The 13,382-nt window shown below is 38.8% G+C and overlaps 1 pseudogene; it reads left to right on the plus strand.

The window, feature by feature from the left end:
• The window catches only part of LOC124094656 (aldehyde oxidase 3-like), a 90,604-nt pseudogene that overhangs the window by 17,527 nt on the left and 59,695 nt on the right, over positions 1-13,382 (plus strand).

Genomic DNA, 13,382 nt, shown 5'->3' on the forward strand with positions numbered 1-13,382 from the left:
GCCTCCCAACTGAATCTGCCAACTCCATTGTCCCCTCTCCCCTCTTCCAGGAAACCCTAGCAACCACTTGCTCCCGCCCCCCATCCCCACCCTGGAGCCTACACCTTATACCACGAATTGACATTTGTCTTCTGCTGCCTTCAGTGTAGTTAGCTGTCCCCAGCTGGGCCTAGCCCCTGCACACAGTCACCACTTAACTAACAGCTGCCAGTTTCTTTCTGCTCCTAGTCCCCCTGCCAACCTGCTCTAGCCAAAGCAGAAATGAAGCGTTGGTGTGTCTCACTGCCTTGTATCCCCAGTCCACAGTCCAAACCTATCAAACAGGAGACACTCAGGACTTGGCTGCTAGGGATCATGAGGCTGATCAACTTTTGACTTTGTTTTTGCCAAAAAAGACTAAAACATTTTTTTCTTAAGGTTTGTACAAACTATATGAAAAAGAAAAATTTCAGCCCTTGGACCTAACTCAGGAATTTATATTTCCCCCTGAACTGATGGTGTATTCTTGTTCTTGTTTATGACACTTTTGAGAGAAAGAACATTCCCATCAGCTCATCCCCAGTTGTGTCTCTGCCACCATTTGCCCCTTTGGGTGACTTTGTATCATTGTCCTCTTCAGAGACCTATAAAAGAATTTTTCTCTTCAGATTTTGCTCCTGGACAAACCCAACTTGTCCCTGATCGTCCGTGTAGCAAATCTCCTCTCCCTCCTGTGTCTAGGGCAGGACATCGCATATGGCACTCAAGTATCTTTATTAAAATAAAGAAAAACTCAGGATATGAACTATAATGAAAGACTCGTACAAACTTCCTGTCTCATGTTATCTAACATCTTGACATAAGTTTAAAGAATTTAGCAGCCTCCTTTTTAAATTTAAAATTTTTTCATTTTAAAAAATTGTTTCCATTTTAAAAAATTGTTCCTCTTGACCTCTCTTGGACTCACTTGTATTTGTTTCAAAAACTTCTGTTAGGAGTCAAATGTCAAGCAATGAACTAGGCACTTGGGATACCAAAAAAAAAAAGACAAACCTCCTGCTCCAAAGAGCTCATGAACCTTCCAAATTTGAGGAGGGCTTCCTATGCCCCAGAGAGCTCTGTCCTTACCCATCCAGTATTTTCATGCCAGTAGGTCTGGGTGTGCTCACCAGGTCTGAGTGCGTATCCGGCCCTTGCAGAAGGAGCTGATGTATTGAGGTTCCTTACCACTGTCTCACGCAGTGCTCCTCAGCATCCTGGTCTCAGAGCTGCTCACATCTTTAAAAAATCACTAATAACCCTAGTGAGGTTTTGTTTATATGTGTTATATCTGTTGGCATTTGTAGTATTTAACTATTCATTCACTCATTCTTGTCTTTAGAAATAATAAGAGAAAACATATTAGCATAAATCCATTGTTCACAAAGAAAAACCTATATTTTTCCAAAAAAGAAAATCAACGAGAAGAGTGGCATTGTTTTACACATGTGTAAATCTACTTAGTGCTAGCTAAAAAGAGGCAACTGGTCCCAGCAGCTCAGGAAGCTGAGTCAGTCGTGAGTAGAAAGCCAGCCTCAGCAATGGTGAGGCTCTGTCTCTAAATAAAATACAAAAGTAGGGCTGGAGATATGGCTCAGTGGTTGAGTGCCCCTGAGTTCAACCCCTACTATCCCCCCTCCAATAAAAGAGGCGGCTGGGCTCACAGATCTGGCTCCTGCCTTCAGCTGGTTTCAATACCAAACATCACACAGCCTTTGTAAAAACTCACTGGACACTCCTGAGAGAATGAGAGGGAAGGAAGCAGGTAATATCCTTCACTATGAAATCATTTTGACCTTGGGACCCCTAAAAGGGGCTCAGGACCCCCAGAAATCCTTGCACTATAGTTTCAGAGGTGCAAGCCTCACCTGATCAGGACATGTGAATTATCTCATTAATCAGAGTTTTCATTCATTCCCAGGGACTCCCATCTCTGTCACCCTTTCTAACACTAATAACTTACTGCAACATTTACAGACTCTTCATGATAAAAAGAAGTTCACTTAGCCAGTCTGCTTTTAATTACTGCTTATATGCAGCAGGCTTTGCCATGATTGTTGTTCATTGTTTACATTTTTCAGAGTGAAATGATCTATGAAAGCATGGAAATTCCACCAAAAGATCTGTCCTTTGGACGCTCCCAAAAAAGAACAAAATAGTTTTTCATAAAATATTTTTGCAAGGGTATCATCATAATTTAAAACAAATTAAACAATTCAATTCCTGCTTGAACAAAGCTTCCCTTGTTTATTATTAACTGGCAAATTATTTAAACAATGCTTCTTCCAGATGCATAGAACTATTTCAGTTTCAGAGAGCTCTGGGCAAGGAGCCTGGTGTCCCTGGGTTCATGGTCCTGTTCACATTAACCATCTGTGTCACCTTGACCAGGTCACTTCTCCTCTTTGGGCCTCCATTTTTTCTTCTGTTAAACTAGACCAGTGATTCCCATATTTACTCAAGTGAAGGAGCAATTGGAAGTCAAGGGCTTTTCTTTCAATGTCATATTCTTTGCTGGAAATAGTGACAAATTTAATTAGACTCAGTGAAATAGGAACAATTTTAGACAGAGAAAATATGAGCGTATTAAATGATTCCTGTACTGAACCAAAACTGAGACCACAGAAATCTATTTAAAAAGAAGAGAAGAGAAAAAGGCTGCTGGATTAAACATGGTCAATATTTGCAAATTATCCTCATAAATATTTATTTCATACTTGTTCATTTCTTCTTATTGTTACCTATCACAGCAGTTGGTTTTAGAGAAATTGACTGAAGGAAACCATAAAGAAATTCTGCCCATGAACTACTGCTAATTGAGAAAAATCCAATTTTCAAATGTAGCTGTGAAACCTTTGAATCTTGCTTAGGAAACAATAATCATATGTGAGAGAAAGGTTCCCACTGGCTTTAATAGGTTTGACATTCTATGTTTTTATTGAATTTCTGCTGTTCAATAAAACAGCCAGTCTTACCCCACACTTCAGTTGACCTCTGAGAGCCAAAAGACGTTCCTAGATCATCTAGTCAAATCCCTGATTTTCAGAGAAAGCAAGCCAGGTCAAGAGAGTTTCCAGGTTTTCCTAAATTTGCCTGGCTACTTAGTGCCCAGATAGGGAAAGAACCTGGTTCCCCTGATTCCTGTTTCACTTAGTGTATTTCCATTCTCCATGCTTGCCTGATAATAAATAGCTCACAGTCCCCAGTCTACATGTAGTCAGTTCTCTGTGGATGTTCCATTATCATTTGTAACTTAGTCAATAATTATTCTTCAGTTGAGAATTCGATGTTTGAAGTTTTATCCCCAGTACATAGGATTCTTAAATGTTTATAAGTTAAAACTTAATTAAAATCCACTTCGTTTTTTTGAAACTATAACAGATGGAAAAATAAATATGCAAAGCAGTGAATGTAATTATGAATTGATTAGGCCACCATTCTACAAGTTTCTTTGTTTTGTTACCCATGGAGGTTCCATTCATTCTTGTTCAGCTTGTGTGTTGTAAAGACGTCTGTGTGTGTTGTTATGGACATTAGCACTAAGTCTGACTATAAATGTAAATACTGCAGAGGATGGCGGAGGATCCCCGACAGAAGGTTCTGACTTTCTATGGGGAGAGGACTACCTGGATTGCCTCAGGAGCCCTAAAAGACCTCTGGAACTGACAATGAAGTATCCCAACACTCCTTTTGTATTGGGAAACACTTCCCTCTGTGGGTAGCAAGGAGACCCCAATTCTGACTTCCTATATTGAAAATCTAAATTCGTGAAAGGAGGTGTAAGTGTGGCATCTACTCACAGATCAAAATACATACCTAGTGATTGGACTGCCCTTTTGCCTGGCTCATCTTGTTATATGACTAATTTCTTTGGCTCCTAAAAAAGCAATTTGGTTTCTCATTCCAACTCTAGAATATGATTAGATTTTTCTGGGATTAATATTTCCATTTTTTTTTTCAAGCATCGATCAATAGCAAAATAGATGTTACTCTTACTAAATTCTAGAGTATGAAATCCTGGCTTACTATTTGGGCCAGATTCAGCTCAAATATGGGAAAAATGACTAAGGAGGAAGACAAGCCTCCTTTGTCATAGTTTTATTTCATATTATTCATTAGGTCTATAAGAATCATTTCTAAGTTGTAGTGTTATTTGCAAAATGAAATCTATCTGGCTTCTTACTCTACTAATGATAATTCTTTTTCCTTTAGGGCCTGATATGAAGTTTAAAGAAGTTTTCTATCCAATTATCATCTCTCCTGCAAGGCTCTTGGAATCATTCACAGTGACTAACACAAAAGAAGGTGTGTTCTCATTTATTATAACAACGCCCTTATATTGCAGATGGTTTGGCTAAAGAAAGCAAAGACTATTTGACACTAACCAAATCACGGGGCCATGCAGCTGGAGGAAATCATTTTTGGCATCATAATGCTGAACCACAGCTAATCTTTTGAAAAGAATATCTCCTAAATTCAGAAACTCCCAGTAAAGATTACATATCCTCTCTTGAAACTCAATTTTCTGCACAAAGCTGGAGTTCAACAAATGTTTGTTGATTCATCCAGAAATTCATTCAGCTATCTCTGATATTTCCATTGTTCAGGGAATGCTTAGCTTATTTCTTTCCTTTAGCAACAGAAAAGAACAGCTATCACGCTCCCTGTTAATAGCCCATGGCATTTTCACAGGCCAGAGGCAGGCCTAGGTATGCCCTCAGTTCCTCCTTCTCCAGCTCAGCAGATCCAATTTCAGTGGCTGTCCCCAAACTACCCAATAAGGAAAGGTATGATTTGGTTTTCCTCCATCATTTAGGACTCAGTGGAGTTGATTCCTTAAATTAACATCATTCTGTGAAAAGTACATGTGGAATAAAACTATTAGACAATTATTTATTGATTAGTTTAATGGTTATTAGGCTTTTCACTGGATTGCCTGCTGGTAAACCAACCTCCTGAAAAAGCCTTGATTTCTTCCCAAGAACTAACCATATCTTGGGCATGTTAGATGCATTAGGAGATTATGCGTCTACAGTGGTAGAATAAACAATAGTTGACATTAATATTTTCTGTTATCAATAGTGAAATCTTCTTCCACGCTGTAATGGATGCTTTTAAGATGGTGCTGTGTTTGGCTTATCTCAGTTATAGTGATTTTTAAATGTTAATTAAGGAGAATTGGGGATTTTTAAGAAAGAAAAGGTGAAAATACCCATTTAAAATGCTGCATACATTGATTTTAAAGCCAGATATAAATTTGCAAACATGAAGTAAAATATTTTGTGTGTATTTTTTTTTTTTTTTGCTCTTCTTAATACTTTCCCGGTATGAACACATCTGTTTGTCTTGGATAAGTAGAAAGAAGAGAACATTTTTTAAAATGCTTTCTATCTTGTAGAATGTCTAGTAAACAAAAAGACGTATAATGCTAGGGAAGCTCACACCTAAAACACCCTTCTCTGGTATTTTAGAGTCCTTTGAATAACTGGACAAATGTGGCTCACACACACAAGTGTACACACTCACATGCACAAGAACTGCTAGTGTTGTTGATTTCACCTGTGGTTTCAAAATTGCTGAGTCACCCTCACAGTTCTGATTCTGTAAGAAATTAACTCATTCTTTCAATCTTTATTTAGTTTTCTTCTCTAAACTTGGATTACCTTGTAGTGAATCTGCAATTAAACATCCTTTGAGGTCTAAATAAATATGTTTTATAATCTCAAAGGCCACATATCGCTATTTGTTCAATGACAAATCACAGCCATGTTAAGACAGGTCAAAAAAGTTCATGACCTAAGTTCACAATGTGATATGAAAAGCTATGGAGATGTGGACATGTGCACAGTTACCTTCTAGATAAACCTTTAGACTCCTGAGCTGGGATATCTGTTCAGTTAGCCAGTTGGGTAAGCATAACAGAATCTTGTGGAAGAAATTTCACCCTGAGACAAATTCAGCATTCCATCTATTTACCCCAATGAAAGTCAAGCCCTGCTTCACCAAAGGTCTCAGCTCCATGCAGCACTGCCAGCAAACCTTGTTTAAAGGAGTCCCAATGCTGACTTCAGTTTCTTTTTACAAGAATCTTTTCTGTCTAACTTCCCAAAATTAAAGCGTGAGCTCCCCCTGCTGAGTTAGTCTGTGTTGATGAAACAAAATCCAGAACATTCCTGGGTTCCCTATCAGCCCATTCAGGTCTTAGAAACATAAGAAATTATGAATTATAATATTTTTCTTCTTTAAGAACTCATGACTATAGTGCAAAGTGGAATGGAAAGGTAAGGAAAAGCAATTTTGAAGGTAAAAATTCATTAGCTGAACTTTTTCTCAGTTTCAAGGCAAGATTTCCTAAGTGGATAAGGCATTGCTTAATAACCACTGAAATGAGTTTACGGGAGGGGTTTGCAAGCTCCCTTCTCATACCTACCCTATTACTTGGTTTTGGTACTTCACAGCACTTCTTATATTTGAAATACATCATTGATTCATTTGCCTGGTTATAACCATCTTCCCCTGCTGAATGCTGACTTCCTGATAAGAGAAGAGAACTATCTGTGCTCTGAGTCCCTAGAACGGTGCACACAGTAGGTGTTGGTTTCATGGATGGAGGGAAAGAGACCAGTGAGCGTTTACTCACAGTGGCACCTAGGGTCATGGTTCAATTAGAGAACAATTCAGTACCAATCAATCACATAGAACAAGTTTAATAGGGAGATAGAGAAATGAGAGAACCATGAAAGCATGGTGAAAGATGTGGAATTCAAACTCAGCTTTCATAGGGGGAGGGCTTGAAGTTAGATAGGGAAACAAGCACGGAGATAGGCACTGAGGATAAAGAGTCTAAAGAAAAAGGTCTGGACCTTGCCCTCATGAAGCTCATAATCTGTTTCACACAAATAATATACAAATAAAATGCAAAATTGCAATTGCAACCTGTGCTATACAGGAGAGGTGCAAGATGTTAGAGAAGCAGACAACAGGTCAGCCCAACCTCCCTGGGAGTTAGGGAGGGGTTTGCCAAGCTGAAGTCACAAGGCAAGTGGAGTGATTAGGTAGAGAAAGTGGGAGCAGCATGTACCAAGAGCCAGAGGCTGAAAACAGCACCTATTGCTGGGAGAGGAGAGGTGGGGACGGGCCAAGCAGTGCCTGGTGAGGGAGCACTCTATCCATGCAGCAGAGAGCTATCGCTCTCTGGTTCTAAGGATCGTGATTACTTCTCAGAGATCCTGTATTATTTGTGCTCTCTTTTCCACACTTTTCTGTATTCATAAGTTGTTCTACTGTGAGTATGTGTTACTTTAATAATCAGCAAAATGGAGCATTTCTGAGAAAGGTGGCACCATATACCCACAATGGTCTTCTCTCCTTACTTGCTTTCTTCTTTTCCAGGCTTGCAGAATACTAACGAAGCTGTCTTACTTTCAGAGCTGACTCTGGGTGCTGGCCTCAGCCTGACTCAGGTGAATGACATCCTTGATGTGGTTACCAAGTTCACCAAAGAGAAGTCACAGATATATTGTGCTCTCCTGAAGCATCTGAGAACCCTGGCTGGACAACAGATCAGGAACATGGCAGTAAGTTTCCTGCACCCCACACCTGAGTGTGGGTCCTGCAGGAAGGAGAGCTTGTATCATCCTCTGTTTCTACCATGTTCTGCTGTGTCCATCTGTGTATTTCACATGACTGAATTATGCATTGCCAATTTCAAACCCTGTTGCAAAAGCCATTTAAGTGATCAGGTTTGTTGTGGGGGTAGGGGGGAGATGTCTTCCTGGTTCCCCCACCCATACTTGGAACTTGTCTACAACTGTCTCTTGAGGATCTACCCAGTCCAAAAAGGTCTATCATTAACAGCTCCCAAAGGAGTGCTTCAACTTGTTACTTTATAAAGACAGCTGATAGATTTATTGAGAAGAACTGACTTGATAACAAATATGAATGCAAACCACACAATTTATTCAACATCATAATATAATTCTATATTAAAACTATAATATATAATATAGAGCTATAAAATACTAAAATAAATATAATATACGTGTAAATAGGTATAAACTATAAATAATATCCAGCAGCGTTATGCCTGTTAACCTTTAATCCCTCTGCATGAAAGAATTATCAGACTATCTCTGCAGTCCAGTCCTAATTCTCTTCTTTGATTACGATGGTTTTGTCTCTGCTGGTCTCTTCAGGATTCTGTGTTCATATTCTAGGCTGCCTGAGTTGGTATGGTTGTACTTTCTTTCCTTGAGGGCCTTTACCCAGAAATGGTAATCTCAGTCATGCTATCTGTAGTTCGTTGTTGGAAGTAAATTCTTCACCAATGGGATCCTCATGGATGGCCTTTCCCAGAAGCTTGCTTCCCCATATCCAAAGGTTGTTACTGTGTATTGCCTAGAGGCCATCTCACCTCTACTCCATCTCTCACCTCAATGCCAAAATCTAGCAGTGGCATCAAAGTGAATTTTCACTTTCATTTTCATTTGTCTTAGTAAATAAGTAAAAGATTAATGTTTCCTGAAAAACATTTTAGGGTTTGCAAGAAAATTTCATCTATGCTGGCATTTTTTTTATTCTAATTGCTGAATTAGGTTGAAAAGAAATGTCATTCTTTGTTTAATACAGGCCTTTCACAATTTATTTAACAAAAGCCCTAAGGTTGCTTATTCATCTTTCTTTTAGTCCTTAAGTGGTTACATAATGAGCAGATTACCAACTTCTGATGTCAGCCCCATTTTGGGTGTGGGTAATTGCATCCTCCAAGTTGCTTCCAAAGGTGAGCCACTGAATTCCCTCACAGGTACTGATGTCCGTTTTACAAACATCAAACACAGAGTAGTGAGATAATATGAACTCCTCATTGACATCGTTGGGTGCAGTGCTGACTTTTCATTTGGCTGTGACTAGAACTGAAAGCACACAGATCCAAGAACAGTGGGTGGAAATGGCACTTCAAGCAATCAGGAAGCACCAGTGAACACATCTCAACTTGTCTTTCTCCTTATCTATTCATTATTAAAAGTGAGCCCATGGGGTTGGGGCTCAGTGGTGAAGTGCTTGCCTGGCGGGGAATGACCCTAGTCTCAATCCCCAGCACCACAAAACCGTGAAGAAAACACCAAGAAAGTAAAATCCTGCCATTGATTTATGTTTTAGAGCAAGACTATAAAGGAACAGAGCATAGAGTTTTAGTTTAGTAGCAATTTTGTTTTAAGAGCTTTATGACTTACTCTTTGTCCTGCACTTAGGTGTCTTAACCTACAGTGTTTCTGACATCAGAGTGGTAAGATTTTCCTCACCCACCAAGCTGTTCTCTATCAGACATTAACTGAGTTTAACTCAATTGTGGTACTGCCTACCTGGAGATAGAATCAGATCCCATACACTGAGGGCTCAGTCCACAAGACTGCCCCCACTTTAGATGCCAACAATAATTCTAGTCTTCTGGAGCTTCTGACCAACAACAGGCTGTATATTGGGACTCTTATGACCCTTCCCTTGGGTTCCACTGATTTGCTAGAGTAGCTCACAGAACTTTACCCATTCATTATAAAGGATGTTGGGAAGGATGCTGAAGAACACCGAGTAGAAGACATGAGTAGGGCAAAGTGTGCAGGAAAGAGCAGAGTTTCCCTGCCCTCTCCCAGCCTTATCTCCAGGTACCTCCAGCTGGCCCAGACCCTAGTCCTTTTGAATTTTTATGGAATTTTCATTATATAAGAATGACTGAAGACATCAATTGGCCTTTGTTAAAAGCAGTAATCCTGTAATCACTTGGTTGGTTTCCCTGGAAACCAGCCCCTAACCTGAGTTTGTCCAGATGCCCACCAAAAGTCACCTCATCAGAACAAATGATGCTCCTATTTACCAGTCGATTCCAAGGAACTTAGGAACTGTTTCAGATGCTCCTATCACTCAGGAAATTACAAAGGTTTTAGGAGCAACCAGATCAAAAACCAATATTAGAGCAAAATATTTTCCTAATACTCTTGCCTACAAGGGTTTTAGAAGCTCTATGTTAAGAATGAGGGAATATATATATATATATATATACACACATATATATATATATATATATATATATATATATATATGTAGCAGCATGATATATATATATGTGTGTGTGTGTGTGTGTGTGTGTATACACATATATATATATATATATATATATGTAGCAGCATGATATATGTATATCATACTGCTATAAATTTTATACCAACCTTGTCAGGCAGACTTATATGAAAGGCAATTTCCAGTAGGAGCAAACCAGAGAAGTGGCCCCTGTGTAATGAAACAAAAGACAGACTCACCTTCATCGGTTAAAGATTTATCACCACCAAGCACCTTCCTCCAGAGTTCCCAGAACATCACAGGTGGACAGCACCATTTAGATAAATCTGTCCTCTCTCCCAAGGTGGTTGTTTCATTGAGAGTGACATTGATTTGGGTGTCCATGTTTTCTGATGTGGGTTTGAAAGAATCACATAGGCTTAAGATTGTTTCATGTATTGATTGTTGCTGTCGTTGGTATTTAATTGTGGATGTCACTGTTCTCGTGAGTAATGTGCCCATGCTTATTCCCATTCCTCCCTGTACAGTCTAGCCCTTCCAACACATGCCCATGATCTCCCCCATCCACCCATCTGTCTGCCATTGTCACATCTGTCCACTGATCCGGATCGCTCTGCCCTGTAAGTCACGCGTTGTAAGCTTAGCAGAGTGTTTCCCATAAACCACAGGAGTCCTGCTCTGTTAGTACAGGTAGAAGGTTGTTTTTCCAAGACAGAGTCCCCAGTACATCTGGTTACAAACCAAATCTTGGGATAGTCATGATGTTACATGTGGCAATTTTTCAATTTAATTTTAATTTTACAATGTGTTTCCAGAATAGAAATATGACTGGATTTAATAAAGTAAGTTTCAGTACTATATACTTGTGAATAAATGCTTTTTCCTCCTTCATAGAAGGAATCCAGCAAATTCCTTTAAATGATCATTTTCTTGCTGGAGCAGCAAATGCAAGCCTGAAACCAGAACAAATCCTAGTTTCTATTTTCATTTCTGTCTCTAGAAAGGTATGGGTTATGAAGTTTACCATATCCACTTCTATGTTGGAATTTAGTTGCCTTATTTTTATTTTGAATTAAACTCAGCATAATAAAAAATAGAATTTGTATCAAATATTTTGCACATGCCTAGGTATAAGCAATAATGGCAGATTTAACATTAACCAGTTTCATTAGCAAACTCTAGGACATTGCATTATTTTCTTACCCTTCTTCAAATGCTCTAAAAGCCCAGGATCTTTGGAATCACAACTCATGTAATTAAAAAGGACTAATAACCCAATATCCTTATTGTATAGGTGTGGAAATTACAGTCCAAAGAAGTTTAATCTTTTCAACAAAGGTTCACAGTGAATGAGTAACAAAACCAGAACTAAAGTCCACCATCAGCCTCAGGACAGTTAAGTAAAAAATAATTTATAAAATCTTTCATTTAGGTCTTATTGTCCAAGACTAATGTTTTCTTCAAATTAATGAGGACTGCAAGGATACGAGCTAGCAACCAACTGAGCTCTGATCATCTAAGATACTGTCAGTATAGGAGGATTCCATATTCATTGAGGGCAAAATCTACCTTTGACTTGCTTTTTCTTTGATGGCGTATCTGTTTGCCAATTGGAAACTTGGTCAAAAGTGGATTTTTTTTATTGCATCTCAGTTCTTGTGTTTCAGATCACTTGACCAGTAAATAAAAATCAATTGCCAACACCAAAACATTGAAGAGCAGAACATCTATTTTGTGGGCATTTTCGCCTGGTATCATTCATCCACTCGATAGAGTTTGAAAGTCTGCTGGGCACTACATGAGCGTCAAAGACAGATGGTCACCACCCTTTGCTAAAAATGTTAATAGGTGTCTTCTCTGTCCTAGGGCTTACAGAAAAAAACTTTAAAATTCAGAAATATAGAAAAATAAAGTATAGGGAAAATGAAATTAAGATTTGCTATTGCTAACTTGTCACTGATCCTCAGAACCCAACATGCAGATTCACAACTGGTTCGTTTTAAGGATGCTGGGACTCAGGAAAAGTTTTGCAAAATGAGAAGAGAGATGGTGTTCTGATAATAGAACCTAACTGGGGTTAATGACTTTCCATGAGCATCGAGTGGGGTGATTTTGAAGTAAATGAAGCAGCAGATTCTACATCACATCACCTATATAGTGTTCTTGTCACCTCCAAAGTTCGACCTAAATCAATCCATGAAGAAATAATCAGATAAGCTCCAGTTGAGGGTTGTCAGCAAAACAACTGACTGTGACTCTCATAAGTAAATAAGTAAGTAAGTAAATAAATAAATAAATTCTTCTAGACTAAAGAAGCTAAGAGAGATGGAGACAACACCTTTGTGGCTCTCATGGGGTAACCATAAAGTTTCTTCTTGTATATTTGAGGAAATCTGAGCATGAACTGTACGTTAAATAGCAGTATTGAATCTTTTCTCATTAATAAGGCTTATTATTATGACAGTGGTGTTGGTCAATGGTTATACAGGAGACAACCCTGGTGACTTAGAATTTACATATGGAAATACTTAGGGATGCATGTCATGATGTCTGTGATTAACTCTTAGATGGAACATGTGTGTGCATGTGCGCATATGTGTGTGTGTGTGTGTGTGTGTGTGCAGTACAGTGAGAGCATGCATATGTGGTACAATGTTAGCCATTGGTGAATCTGCAAACCTAGGTGAAAGGCATTTATTGTGCTACTCTTGATATGTCTGTACATTTGAAATTTTTCCAGAGTAAAAAAAGATTCTTATTATTTTCCAGTGGGAGTTTGTGTCAGCTTTCAGACTGGTCCACATCAGCAAAATTCCCTTGTGATTGTGAATGCTGGAATGAGAGTCCTTTTCAAAGATAGCATAATCATCACCATTATGGACTTTGGCATCTTCCATAGAGGAGTGGGCCCTACTACAGTCAGTGCAAATAGGTCCTGTCAGCAGTTTATTGGAAGGTGATTTCTAAACCTATACCTCATACCAAATAAAGTCTGCTGCTCCTAAAACAGTGACAATTGACATGGTTCTCAAAGGGGGTCCCATGTTCCCCCTCTGTAGCATCATAGCATCTCAGAGAAGATGTATGTGATTATTTAAAACAATGCTTTAAATAAACAAGTGTGTACCGGGGCCCATGTGTAGGTTATGATATTCCTGTGTGAAAAATAGTTTTAGCAGCCTTCATTTGTGTTCTTAGAATTTATTTTCTGGTAAACATTACACACCTTTGTATTCCTTACTAAACTGGTTAGATTTCTCTCTTTCTTTCTGTCTTTCTTTTTCTCCTCC

Source organism: Marmota monax, unplaced genomic scaffold (genome assembly GCF_021218885.2).
Source record: "Marmota monax isolate L192 unplaced genomic scaffold, Marmota_monax_Labrador192_F-V1.1 WCK01_AAM20220418_F8-fsc00007, whole genome shotgun sequence".
Taxonomy (NCBI): domain Eukaryota; kingdom Metazoa; phylum Chordata; class Mammalia; order Rodentia; family Sciuridae; genus Marmota; species Marmota monax.